The 12,603-nt window shown below is 49.6% G+C and overlaps 1 protein-coding gene across 3 annotated transcripts in view; it reads left to right on the forward strand.

Moving 5' to 3' along the window:
• CUX2 (cut like homeobox 2) overlaps positions 1-12,603 on the forward strand; it is a 230,383-nt gene that overhangs the window by 177,016 nt on the left and 40,764 nt on the right. The gene's annotated exons all lie outside the window — the stretch shown is intronic.

Raw genomic sequence — 12,603 nt, forward strand, 5'->3', positions numbered from 1 at the left:
TTAGGGTGCTCAGGAATGAGCAGCTTATTCGTACTGTGCTGTAGTTCTGAAGACAAGGAAGAAAACTTGGGAAAGAAAATAGATTGTAGCCATGCATTGGCCCCAAACCCAGGATCAGTGGTCAGAAAGAATAAACTTTTTTTTTCTCCTTGTTGATTTATTTTGTACTCATTCATTTGTAACACTAAATATCTTTTCATATGTTATGAACCACTCATATTCTTTTGTGACTCAGTGGTTCATGTGTCTGTAGCCCATTTTAATATCAAAGAGATCGCTTTCTTATTGATTTGTAGACACTCTTTGTATATTAAAGATAATAGCCTTTGTCCTGGTAAACGTGTCTCATATCTTCTCCCCTAGTTTGCTTCTTGTTTATAATGTCTCTTGTACATGGTACATAGCAGGCATTCAAAAAATACTTGCAGAAAGTAGGAATTCTTACCAAACCTTTGCTTTTATGGCTTCTGGATTTCATGTCATATTTTTAAAAACCCCTTCTTGCTTGAAAGTTATAGGGGTTTTTTAGTACTTTTGTGACCTTAATTTTTAAAAATAATGATCTTTGATGGAAGTGTAGTGAGGGAGGTTAAGAATTTAGCTTTGCTTTTGTCCCAAATGACTAGTTCTACCGCCATCTAGTGGATAAGCCACCTTCCCAAATATAGGAAATAAGGATTTTAGTATAATGAGAAACTCTTGTTTCTGTTTGCTCTCACTTCCTTCCCTTTCTCCCTGAATATGCCTTTGCTCACTTGATCCTGTAGGGAACAAGGCCAGATTTTCCTGAAGATGGTACTTAACTTTAGAAGGCGTTACACCACCATCTCCCCTGCCAGAAGCACTCTCTCCCCATGGCCGCCAGTCTAACGTTCACTTGGTAGCCAAGGACTGGGGGAAGATGAAGTGAAAGCATCTGGCATGATGCTGGTACCCAGTAGGTGCTCAATGCACGGCTGTTCCCTTTCAGAAGGAAAGCCGGGCATGTCAACTGTGGCTTTTCATCAGTTCATTCTGAGCACCTACTAGAGCTGAGCCCTGTGGGAACTCAAGCCTGAGCCTTCCTCTGCCCTCAGAGACTCGGAGTCTGGCAGGGACAACATGACCCAAAGTCAGATGGCCAGAACACCCAGCAGAAAAAGGGCTCCGAGGCTAGACAGCCAGAGGGGGCGCCTCAGAGAAGTCAGGCTTTGAATGTGGTTCTAAGCATAAGCTGCTATCCTTGCGGGGCTGTTTGTGGGGTGCTGTCAGGCAGTGCACGCAGCCCCTTACAGAAATAAGTTTGTGATCCCCACAGCCCCCTTGACGGTAAATAAGCTGTCCTACTGTGCAGCTGAGAAAATGTAGGCTCGGAGAGATCAAGTCACTTGCCCGAGGTCACACAGCAGAGAGGCAATAGAGTCTGAATCTTAACCCCTGGCTCCTAAACTACACGCAGGTTCAATTTAAAAAGTGAAAGGATTTGGACAAAACCATTGGACGTTTGGCCTCCAAAAAGAGTGACAAACAGCTAAGGGTCTTTGTTGCCAGTAGGTTGAGAGGTTCTAAACTAAGAGGATGAGCCCTTTGCTGAAATGCAGGTGTGTTACCCAGAAGAGGAACAAGTGAACCCCCCTAGCTAAGAACTCCTCGTTCTCCCAGCTCAAGCCTCCAAATTCAGGGAGCAGAGTGATATCAGGATGAGCACTAGCAGGACCCCAGGCCAGAGGGCCTCCTACAGAGCAGGGCCAATCCCTGTCCTGCCATTGTGCTTCCCTTACCATTCTTCGCTTTTCTGCTCCTCAGTTTCCCCATTACAAAATATGGATAGTGATCTTAGCTAATTATAGGCCAGTTGGGTGGATTCAGTGAGAGTGGAGAACATTGAGCATGGTGCCTGGTATAGAGTAGCAGCCCCATGCAGTTCATTAGACAAATACTGTTCGCTGGACACTCCACTCACCACCAGGAGCACAATGTGAAGCAAAACACACTGTCGCTGCCTGCCTGGCATGTTCTGTGAAACTCCGTATATGGGAACTTTATTTGTACTATAACAGACATGGCTTTGAACCCGGGTTCTGGGTGACCCTGAGTAGCTGGTTCTGCCTCTCAGCCTGTTCCCTGGTCTAGAAAAGCACACTTACCTCCTGGTACCTCGGAGAGGAGTAATCATGGTGCAGAGCATAGAAGGCCCTCTGAGTGTCTGGCACCTAGTAAGTGCTCAGTAAACAGTCCCCACAGCTATGTTGGTGTTGTTGCATTATCGCCACCACCCCTTGCCAAGAAGGAAGACCTTCCCCAGCCCCTCTGCCCATGCTTCAGCCAGAAGACCCCCCAGAGCAGCCAGTCCTGGCAATGGAGGGAAGAGCGGGTGGGCAGACACATGGCTCACGGCTGTGTGTAAGGGCCCCACACCCCATCTGCTCTCGAAAAGTTAAGATTAAAGGATCAGAGTTAGTCTCGCTGCCACCGTCAATAGCCCGAGCCTCCCACCCATGCAGGCGCCTGGAGTCTGGGCCCAGATGGGAGAAGGCTTCTGTCTCAAAGATATTTTGGAGGGGCGCACGCATACTTCTGCATATATGTGTTTCTAAACAGCCTCTCGGACAGCCTTCGCGACTCCAGCTTTCCTAAAAAAGCTCTGAATGCCACTTTCCTTCAGATGGACACAGTGGGAGGAATGAGACAGCTTTTCCTAGCTCCCCGGCTCCCCCCCCCCCACCCAACCCCGTAGACACTTTTTGAAAAAACACCAACAGCATCAGCTAGTGGTGGAAGAGGGAATAGACGATGTTTTACCCATCTCTGACAGTGCCTTTGTAAAGCCTGGTGTGGTATTAAAATATTACAAATCCGTTGGCAGTATTCTCTAAGGGGTTAGATCCAATGTAACCAAAATGAATTAGTCATTTTATTAAGCAGTGTATGCATAAAGAGCAGGTTGGTGGCTGTAAGACAAAGGCACTGCGCTTCCTGACAATGTCCCCCCTCCCTGCACTCCCACCAGGACCTGCCACCTCAGATGGTTCATATTTGATCTTCCGTGTCTGCCAGCGTGCTCAATTAATCCAAAAGATTTGTTGCAGTCAAACAACAATTCTGATTTGGGGTCCCCGTTTGGGGCTTTTTCACTTAGGTTGGATCCAAAGCCCTTTGATTCCCACTGCCACTGCCCTCGTCTATGTATCGACTGTGTGTCTGCTGCCGGAGTGAAGTGGGGGAGTCCCGCTCATGGCTCTGGGCATGGAAAGGTTTCCGCTGGAAGTGCTGAGCCCGGCAGAACCCTAGGCTCCCTGGCTCCAGATGAGGAGGTGCAGGGATGTTTTGTCACTTCTCCTGACACCAGGATAGGAGGCTTGCCAGACACCAGAGTGGGAACATGGGTCACTTTGGAGGTTGGGGGCTTGGTGGGATGTGGCACTTCCCTTCGTGGGGTCACCTGACACAGGGAACAGCCTCGGTGTACCTGGCACAGCAGTGAAATCTTTGAACACATCGCGTGCTGGGTGTCACCTTTATGCTTCCTTCTAGATGAAGTTTCAGTCCAGTGCTAGAACATCTTAAACACCTATAGGATACCTGAGAGTCTCCCCCTTTAGCCAAGGGAGAGCCAGCCTCGGGCTCCCAGTCTTAGGTAACAAGAGAGTCTAACTAGAATTTAATAACATCAGTTATCACCCAACATGGGGCTTGAACTCACGACCCTGAGATCCAGAGCTGCACACTCTCCCGACTGAGCCAGCCAGGCAGCCTCTCTTTGTTTATTTTTACAGTTTAAAGCACCTTCTATTTATGATACAGGATCCCAATTATCTATTTACAATAATGTGACAAAATTTTCCTTTAAAATATTTTTGAGTTAAAAGGTACTGAGTCACATAAGGACAGATGTCACGTTGGTAATCTTTTAGGGGCAGGTGGATACAGCAGAAGTTGTGAAGTGAGCATGCCAGTGTCTGGCATTTGGGCTGTACTGGGTTCAAATTCAGCTCTGCCTTGTTCTAGGTTGGTGGCCTTGAACAAATGGCTTCCCTTTGCTAGGCCTCAGTTTTCTCCTCTGGAAGATGGGGATACAACCATCTCTCACATGATTTGATTGTTTTGATGATTAAATGAGATGTAAATATATGCAAAGTAGCTGGCATATGTGAGTGGGGGGAATATGAAGAAATGTCAGTTCCCTGGAGCTTTTGGCTCAGGACACTGGATGGGGGTCTTATCTACCCCATGCCGTAGTTTCCCAGATATGGGTGCCCCACCTGCTCCAGGATTGATGGTAGCCGGAGTTTTGGGAACAAAGACTGGAAAAGAGTGGTTATGGGCCAGAGCCTGCTCTGAACCCAACTTCCACCCTTGGTGGCAGCACCCAGACCAGCCTACAGGGAAGGGAGGTGAAGCTGGCACCAAAAGTCCCCAGACACTGCCAGCCTCTCTCAGCCCCACATCCTCATCTGTAAAATGGGTCCGTTGTTGTGAAGATGGAGCTAAGTTTTGTTTCTGGGACAGTAATTGGGGGGAGGGGGGCTGGTTCCACCACCCTTTCTTGGTCTGGTGGGGGCTGTTTATCCTGGTGCTTCCTGTGTCTAGATTATTCTCTCTCTCACCCCCTGCTAGCTCCCTCATCTCCTTCAAGGCTCTGTTCAAATGTCACCTCCTTCAAGAAGCTTTCCCTGGGGCACCTCAGTGGCTCAGTCAGTTAAACGTCTGCCTTCGGCTCGGGTCATGATCCCAGGGTCCTGGGATCGAGCCCCGCATCAGGCTCCCTGCTCAGCGGGAAGCCTGCTTCTCCCTCTCCCACTCCCCCTGCTTGTGTTCCCTCTCTCACTGTGTCTCTCTCTGTCAAATAAATAAATAAAATCTTAAAAAAAAAAAAAAAAAGGAAGCGTTCCCTGACAGCCTGCCTTCATTAGCACCATTCCCTCCACCACACATGTCAGGCCACTCTCTGCCCTGGCCCTGCCTTCTTTTTCTTCTCTACCCCCTTACTCCCATTGGTTTATTTGTCCTTTATCCATCTGTCCTCTCTAGAGTATCAACTCCAGGAAGGCAGAAATCCCCTCTTATTCACTGCTCTATCTCCAGGGCCCAGAAACCTCCCTGGCACACAGCAGATACTCAGAAAATATTTGGCAACTGAAGTAATGGTGTCTGGCACATAGTAGGTGCTCGGTAAAAATGTACTGGTGAATAAGTGACAGCATTAGGGACTGTATTCACTTCCTGTTGCTGCTATAACCAGCGACCACAGACTTAGAAGCTTAACACAACCCACATTTACTGAGCACCTACTATGTAAAAGGCCAGAGCAGGACCCCAAGGCGAAAGGGAAGACTGAGGAACAAAAGCAAGTTCCCCCAGTTCCCCATGACTGTCAGGCCCTCTGAGAAACCTCTTCCAAACATTTTAAAGATCTGTTGTCACTTCTCTCTCTTTCAATTTGTGTTTGTAAGAGCAGCCAGTGACATTTAGCTGATGGATCGATTAATGCTGTTGGACAAAGTAAGCGGGAAACCCTTGGATTTGCCAGCCGCCACAGCCGAGCATTTTACCTGTGTGTGATTTGGCAAATCTTCCAGCCGTCTGGATGCTAGTCATTTTTTTCCTCCCTAACTCAGCCCCCAGCAATATAGCTCAGGGCTCCGTGAGTTTCTCCCAGATAGGGGAAGTGAGAAGAAATGAGTTTCCCACATACTGTAAAAGCTAAGAATTCCCACTATGCACCAGTAGGGAGGAAATAAAGGGTAGAAAATGCCCGGGGAAGTAAGAGACCATCATTGTTGTATACTTTTCAGAGCAGGGACCCTACTCGACCCATAGCCCAATGCCTCAGTAGTTGCAGAGGTTAAAAATGCAGTAGAGTGAGAGCCCAGGACCTGCTGCTTTCTCTTACACAACGGGCTTATTCTCTGGATGCCAGGTGAGATGGGTGCAGCAGGAGAGAAGTAGGTTAGACTTGAGTGAGGACTTCCTTCCTATGGGACTTGGGAGTCTTGGCAGCTCCTCAGTCCTGCCTCTCTCACAGTTGGTATCCAGTCAGTTATCACGTGTTATGGTTTGAATTGTGTGCCCCAGAAACATATGTGGAGGTCCTAACCTCTGGTACCCTCATTTAGAAAGAGGGTTTTTGCAGATGTAATCAAGTTAAGAAGAGGTCATCAGGTGGACCCTAATTCAGTATGCTGGTGTCCTTATAAGAAGAGGAGAGAGACACACAGAGAAGTCCATGTGATAACAGAGCCAAAGCCAAGAAACAATGGCCAAGGAACACCAAGGATTGCCAGTAACACCAGAAGCTGGGAGGAAGGCGTGGAGCAGATGGGGAGAGTACAGCTCTGTTGGCAGACTTTGGACTTGTGTCCTCCAGAGCATGGTGTATTCGTTTTCTGGGGCTGCCATACCAAATTACCACAAACTAGATAGTTTGAAACCATGGAAATTTATTCTCTCCGTTCTGGAGGCCAGAAGTCCAAAATCAAAGTGCGGAGAACCTGTTCCAGTCCCCTGTCCTACCTCTGGTGGTGGCCGGCCATCCTTGATGGCAGACGCATCACTTGAGTCTCTGCCTCTGTCTTTGCAGGGACTTCTCTGTGTGTCTCTCTGTGCCGTCTCCTCTTCTTAAAAGGACACCAGTCATTGGATTAGTGAACCCCAATCCAGTTGACCTCATCTTAACTTGATTCCCTCTGCAAAGACCCTGTTTCTAAATAAGGTCAAGTTCCGAAGTTCTGGATGGACATGAATTTCAGGGAACACTATTCAGCCTAGGACACTGCACCCCATCAGTTCTTCCTGTCTACCTCTTGAATCTGAGCACTCTCCAGCCGCCTCCCTGATCCCAGCATCGCAGCTCAGACAGTCCCAGTAGCCTCCCCTCTGGCTCCCCCTACAGCTCGTTTCTCACACAGCAGCTTGGATGAGCCTTTGAAAAAAAGCGAAATAGAATGTGTCACTCACTTCCCACTGCCCTTAGGATAAATCCCATCCCCACCCACATCACCTGACTGGGATGCCAGTTACACACAGACAAGGCACCACCGTGCCCCCCACAGATGCTCAACAAACTCGTGCTGAGCGAAGCCTGTACATGGACTCCTCGGTCCCTCTGTGAGCTCTGCCCACTCCAGACTCCTCAACAGAAAGTGCCAGCACCACACCACGGGTTTCACATCCACAGACTCTGGATTCTAGCAGCAGCTCCACAGGGGAGCCACCATGGCTGTCCGCATTTTACAGATGGGAAAACTGAGGGTCCAAGAGGAGAAAGAGTAGTCACATGTTGGTTTTGGTCCTGTGGAAGCAGGCAGATGCCAAGACGGCATTAGACAGGCAAGAGGTTTATTGGGGGAGATGCCTGTGGCGGATGAAGGAGAGGGAGAGGAGGAGGCAGGGAGAGCCTTTAGATGGCAATGCTGGTCCCAACCTGGGGGTGAGGGGAAGAAGGAAGCTTGGTGGGAAGACCCTCAGACTGCCGTGCAGCTCTGGGAAAGTCTCGGCGAGGCTGACAGGTGGTGCCGAAGCAAGGTGTGCTCGTCTGCTCAGGCTGGTCTGACAATACCACAGACCAGGTGGCCTAAACAACAGAAATGTATCTCTCACAGTTCTGGAGGCTGGAAGTCCAAGATCAAGGTCCCAGCAGGCTGGTTTCTGGTGAGGGCTCTCCTCCCAGCTTGCAGATGGCTGCCTTCGCTGCCTTCACAGGGCCTTTCTCTGTGCACGTGCAGAGAGAGTTCTGGTGTTTTATTCTTCATATAAGGACACCGGTCCTAGAGGATTAGAGGCCCTGTCTCCAAATACGGCCACATCAGGGGGTTAGGGCTTTAATACATGGATTTGGAGAGACACAGTTCAGTCCATGATACAAGGGTTGCCTGTCCCAGCACCGTCAGGAGTGGCCCTGCTCTGCACCCCCTGACATGCTCGGTTGGGCTGGGAGCAGCCCCAGACAGGCGTGGCCTGAGCTAACACTACAGTAGATCAGAAGTACAGCCCTGCTGTGTCACGGACCCCTTGCAGGAGTTTCCACGGCTGCCACAAGTCTTAATGATAAGCGTAGGGCAACACTCACTTCGAGTCTGCTGGGTGCCAGGCACCGTTACGGGGCTCAGCATCTCAGGGGATCCCTGCACAGCCGTAAGCATTAGGTCCTGCTGTCCCCATTTTACCGACGGGGAAACTGAGACACACAGAGCCTAAGTGACTTTCTCTGGAGATGTCACAGCAGGGAACTGACCCTCAGTCTCCCAGCCTGGCCCCCTCCCCCTCTGTCTGAGGGTGATTTGGGAATTCATAACATTTGCACCCCTTGTGTCAAGCTAGCCTGTGAAGGTCTCTAATCTTTCTGCCAAGCATCCCGGCTCTAAGGGATAGGCCCAGGGCCAAAAGCACTCACTTTGACAGGACCCCACCCCTATCTGATTGACATCCAGTGTTGATATGCCTGTAATAGGAATTTGAACGGAGAGCCCAGGGAGGTCTGGTGCTCTGTCCAAGGTCACACAGCAAGCTGACAGCAAGGCCAAGGAACAGAGCCATCAGTCTCAGGCTCCTGGCCTAATAGTAAAATCCCCGTGTCCTGCCTTGAGAATCACCTGGCACCCTGAGTTCAAATCCCACCTCTGCCACTTCTGAGCTATGTGACCTTGGGCACATGGCATCTCTTCTCTGGGCCTTCATTTTCTTGTCTGGAAAATGGAGACTAGCAACATCTACCTTACTGGGCCTTACCTTGGGGAAATGACTTCACCCTGCCCCTTTATGCCTCAGTTCCCCCATCTGTAAAATGGGGACACAACAGTACCTACCTCATAGTGCTGTGGTGAAGACTGTAGGAATTCTAATTCATGTAAAGTGCTTTTGGTTGTTAGATTCAGTCACGGTTTGACTTTGGCTGAGTCATCTGAATACCCCCTGACACCTTCTCCCTCAAATCGGGGAACCAGGAAGGAAGTATGGGAAGAAGAGGCCCAAGGACCTATCTCAGTCCTGCCACCAACTCGCTGGCGGACTTCAGGGAAGTCACAGGACCCCACTTTTCCCCCTCTGTGCACTGGGGACCCTTTTGGTTTTTTTGGGTCCCAGAGTGGAGTTCAAAGCAGGATTATTAGATTCTGGATCTCCTGGAGACTGATGAGAATACATGAGGCCATACCTGATCCCGAGATTCCGCAGAGCATCACCAAGCAGACAGCCGGCCTCCAGATCACCACAGGACCAGGCATGCTGCCTCCCCTCACATAATAGCAGCCTTATCACACTTACCAAACCCAGCTATGCACCTAGCACCATGCAGATCTCTGTGTTCTCGCATCCAGACGTCATAACGTGGCCCCATTTTACAGATGAGAAAATGGAGGCTCTGAGAGGTTAACTAACTGTCCAAAGTTATTGGCCAGTCTGGAGCCAGAGCTGGCCCCAGCAGCCCTTGAATCATATTGCCTCTGTTGGTATCTTTTTTAATCTTTCCAATAATAATTCCTGGGAATTAGAAACTGCTGTAGGTCTCCCACTGTATTAGCGGGGAAACGAGGCTCACGGCTCCTTGAGATTTGGACAGAGCAGGGCTTCAGCTTCTGTGAGCTTAACCACTATCTTCTACCCTGTACCAGCGAATGAAGGCAAAAAACGGGAGCCTTGGAATTGCTAGACCTCTATCAAAAAAAAAAAAAAAAAAGTAGCAGGGATCCAGTCAACCCTGTTCCTCCAACCTCTCCAGAGGCCCACCTAAAGGCAGCTCGCCCTGGACAGAGTGCACAAGGCAGCAAGGAGTGGCCCACAGCGCCTCCAAGCAGAGTGAAGGAGTGAAGCGTCAATCCCTGATCCCTGGAAATGAGGTGGATGATACCCTTTATCACCCAAGTGTAATCGTTCGGCTTATTTGGGCTCGTGGCCAGCGAGCCCCCAAGCCACGAGCTGGATCTTTTCCACCTCCTTGGAACCAGAGTGAGACCTCCATGGCCCGCTCAGAGCTGCACCCTCCCATGTTTATCTAACTTCCCTGACCCTGGCAAGTGCTCGTGGCCTTTCTCTTCCTTTCTGAAAAACCAGGACACAAGAGGAAGCGTTTCCTTGAACTTATTAAAAAATCCAGACTTGTAAATTAATTTGTCCGTGTTGTACAAAGGCAGTGCAGATGGACTCATTAGCATGCACACAACAAATAATTATAGATGAATTTTTAGCTGGCCTGCCTAATGCGCTTGCTGGGTTAATTATGTCAATGTATAATTACATCAGCCCGGGGAGACATAATGGCATACCCCGCTGAGCAGGCCCTGCCTAATGACGGGGCATGGGGGGAGTGCTGACAGAGGGAAGACAGCAGCGTTCCCGCGCACCTGCTTACCTCGGCACAAACGCCCATTGTCAGAGTATCCCGCCACCTAAACAAACAGACAGGAGGAGAGGGATAAAACGCAGAGGCGACCTTGTTCCAGCCGGACCTGAAGGCTCCTGTATGTAGACACTGCCCCATTTCTTCCATCAGCAGATGTTTATTGGGTCAGATTGCATGTTGGACTTCATTCACCCACAAGGGGTCCAGTCGGGAGCAAAAACAGATGCAGTCCCAGCCCTGCCTTGTGGAGTTTGCAGACCAGTGGGTGTTAATTAGGTAGACTTGCCAATCAATGAAAATTGTAAGTACAATGAACGCTGTAAAGGAAAGTTGCTGGCAGCTGGGAGAGCTCAGATGGAGGAATGACTGACTGGTCAAGGCAGGCTTCCTGGAAGAAGTGGCATTTGAGTTGCAATATGAAAGGTGATTAAGCATTAACTAGCAGAAAGAGGTTAAAGGAGAAGACAGGGTGTTCCTGGCAGTGGCTCTTGCCCAGACAAAGGCTCCAGGGTAGAAAGGTGCTTTTGAGGAACTAAGAGTAAGCCAGTGTGACTGGAGCTCAGAAAGGCAGGAATAGCCAGGGTTTCCATTTGTTCCAAGGTGACCAAATGCCAGGCGCTGTATTGAGCACTTTATGTGTATGGATCCTCATCCCAGCCCTATGAGGTTGGTACTTTTATGGTGAGGCACAGAGAGGTAGAGTTGTTTGCCAGAGTCACACAGCAGTCCTGAAAAACAAGTATAGATTAGACCAGGACCCAGGATCCATGCTACATGGACCAGACCCAGGCCCCTTGGTCTGGAGCAAGGGGGCCCTGGCTTTCCTGGGTCCCCATGAACACCCACCTGGGCTGCTTGGGTGGAAATGTCCACACCTCTGGGTTAGGAAGCCTTTGTGGCATCTGAGAAAGAGACCCAGACTTTAACTTCACCTCCACCCTTCAGCAAGTCACCTGGCTTCTCTGAGCTGGTTTCCTCATCTGTGAAAATGAGTTGAATCCAAGCCAGCCTCCAGGGGATGCTGGGAGCATCATGGGAACCCATTTTCATGAACAGCTTTGTAACCTAAAAGAGGTCATACAAACCTCTGGCATTATCCAGGTGTTCTTAGTACCTGCCCACAGTTGGGAATTGGGGAGAGGTACCTGAAAGAACTGCTGGAATCTAGATCTGAAGGAAGAGGAAGGTCTTACTAGATGGGGGGGGGGCACGGAGGGGGGCAGGGAGGGGACATAATTCCATGCAGAAGGACCTACAGATTCCTCATCTTTTAGCTATTGAGAAATTGGGAGGTATCTTACATCCAGGTATGTATTTCACCCCCAGAAAAGCCATTATTTAATCAACCACACATGGGGGCACGTGGGTGGCTCAGTCAGTTGGGCGTCTGCCTTTGGCTCAGGTCATGATCCCAGAGTCCAGTTTCCCTACTCAGCGGAGAGTGCCTCTCCCTCTCTTCGCCTTCTGCCCCTTCCCCCTCTTATGCTCTCTCTCTCTCTCTCTCTCTCTCTCTCTCGCTAATAAATAAATAAATAAAAAATATATTTTTTAAAATAGACCATGCATGTAACAAATGATGGTGTGTTGGTCCAGGTCCATTGAGAAGCACCCCAAGGATTAGATAGATAGATAGATGATAGATAGATAGATAGATAGATAGATAGATAGATAGATAGATAGATAGATAGATAATAGATAGAAAGATTTGAGGAAATGCAGGGGAAGGAAAATAGGGAGGGAGGTGGGAGAGGTGTCGGAGGAAGAAGAGGTAAGGAACTGGGTGGAAGCATCCAGACGGTTTAGTCTGGACCATCTGTACAGTGCTGGGCAGGCCTTGGAGGAGTCGTTGGTCCTCAGAGCAGTCCTGAAAAACAAGTATAGATTAGACCAGGACCCAGGATCCATGCTACATGGACCAGACCCAGGCCCCTTGGTCTGGTGCCCCTCAGGAGTCAGCCCCATCCCCAGCTGCCTGCAGGTCTGTGTGGGAAGGCCAGGGGGAAGGCTGACCTCAGACTGATGGTTGTCAGAGTGGGGTCCTTGTTTACAGACACCTCCTGTGGTTGGTGGCATACAAGACACAGTCTCAGGGCCACCACGGATGGCACCATAGAATCCAGAAAATGCAGTTATTGTGACAGTTATTGTTGTTGTTATTATTCCCAGTGGGCAAGACACCCCTATCCATGGGGATGGCACACACTCCCCTGAGCAGGTCCCTGAAGAAGGCTGCTCCCTCACAAAGCAGAAATTCCACATTGCTCTCCTAAGCCGTCAGAGCAACTCCA

This window comes from Mirounga angustirostris, unplaced genomic scaffold, assembly GCF_029215605.1.
Source record: "Mirounga angustirostris isolate CCGP_5_RB_7025 unplaced genomic scaffold, mMirAng1.0.hap1 SCAF_14, whole genome shotgun sequence".
Classification (NCBI taxonomy): Eukaryota; Metazoa; Chordata; class Mammalia; order Carnivora; family Phocidae; genus Mirounga; species Mirounga angustirostris.